The sequence below is a fragment of the Arachis stenosperma genome, chromosome 4 (genome assembly GCF_014773155.1).
Source record: "Arachis stenosperma cultivar V10309 chromosome 4, arast.V10309.gnm1.PFL2, whole genome shotgun sequence".
NCBI classification, from domain to species: Eukaryota; Viridiplantae; Streptophyta; class Magnoliopsida; order Fabales; family Fabaceae; genus Arachis; species Arachis stenosperma.
This window is the reverse complement of record NC_080380.1, coordinates 99,601,182-99,602,744: the sequence shown is the minus strand read 5'-3', so window position 1 is coordinate 99,602,744 and position 1,563 is coordinate 99,601,182. Positions and strand designations below refer to the sequence as shown.

Sequence of the window (1,563 nt, the reverse complement as noted above, 5' to 3'; positions counted from 1 at the left end):
TGCTGAGCCTATTTCTTCCACCATTATTAAAGCCTTGTTGAGGCTTTTGTTGATCCTTCCATGAGAAATTCGGATGATTTCTCCATGATGAATTATAGGTGTTTCCATAAGGTTCACCCATGTAATTTACCTCTGCCATTGCAGGGTTTTCAGGATCATGAGCTTCTTCTTCAGAAGATGCCTCTTTAGTACTGTTGGATGCATTTTGCCATCCATTCAGACTTTGAGAAATCATGTTGACTTGCTGAGTCAACACTTTGTTCTGAGCCAATATGGCATTCAGAGCATCAATTTCAAGAACTCCCTTCCTCTGAGGCGTCCCATTATTCACGGAATTCCTCTCAGAAGTATACATGAATTGGTTATTTGCAACCATGTCAATAAGTTTCTGAGCTTCTGCAGGCGTTTTCTTTAGGTGAATGGATCCACCTGCAGAATGGTCCAATGACATCTTGGAAAACTCAGATAGACCATAATAGAATATCTAATATGGTTTACTCTGAAAATATGTCAGAAGGACACTTTTTGGTCATCTGCTTGTATCTTTCCCAAGCTTCATAGAGGGATTCACCATCTTTTTGCTTGAAGGTCTGAACATCCACTCTAAGCTTGCTTAGCTTTTGAGGAGGAAAGAATTTATCCAAGAAGGCCGTGACCAGCTTATCCCAGGAGTCCAGGCTATCTTTAGGTTGTGAGTCCAACCATGTTCTAGCTCTGTCTCTTACAGCAAAAGGGAAAAGCATGAGCCTGTAGACTTCAGAATCTACTCCATTCGTCTTAACAGTCTCACAAATCTGCAAGAACTCAGTTAAAAACTGGTAAGGATCTTCAGATGGAAGTCCATGAAACTTGCAGTTCTGTTGCATTAGAGAAACTAATTGAGGTTTCAGCTCAAAATTATTTGCTCCAATGGCAGGAATTGAGATGCTTCTTCCATCAAACTTGGATGTGGGTTTAGTAAAATTACCAAGCATCCTCCTTGCATTATTGTTGTTGGGTTCGGCTGCCATCTCCTTCTCTTGTTCAAAAATTTCAGAAAGGTTGCCTCTGAATTGTTGTAATTTAGCTTCTCTTAGTTTCCTCTTTAGAGTCCTTTCAGGTTCAGGATCAGTTTCAACAAGAGTGCCTTTTTCCTTGTTCCTGCTCATATGAAAGAGAAGAGAAAAAGAAAAAGAAGAGGAATCCTCTATGTCACAGTAAAGAGGATCCTTATTATTAGTAGAAGAAGAAAAGAATAAAGAAAGGAGACTCCAAACACAAGGGTAAGGATAGAGGCAGTGATTGGAGATGAAGAGAGGTGAAGAGAAGTGTTAGTAAATGAATAAATAAATAAAAGAAGATGAGAGAGAGAATTCGAAAATTAATTTTGAAAAGGAGTTAATGATTTTCGAAAATTAAAGATGAGATAGAATTAAAATTAAAATTTAAAACAATTAGTTAATTTAAAAAGAATTTTGAAAAAGAGATGAGATATTTTCGAAAATTAGAGAGGGAAAAGTAGTTAGGTGGTTTTGAAAAAGATAAGAAACAAACAAAAAGTTAATTAGTTAGTTGAAAAAGATT

At 36.9% G+C, this 1,563-nt stretch overlaps 1 non-coding gene across 1 annotated transcript; it reads left to right on the top strand.

Annotated features, from left to right (window-relative positions):
- The first annotated feature begins 507 nt into the window (after window positions 1-507).
- On the top strand, window positions 508-611 carry LOC130978318 (small nucleolar RNA R71). The gene has a single exon (XR_009085968.1). It is a non-coding gene; the product is annotated as a small nucleolar RNA R71 (small nucleolar RNA).
- Window positions 612-1,563: the final 952 nt, after the last annotated feature.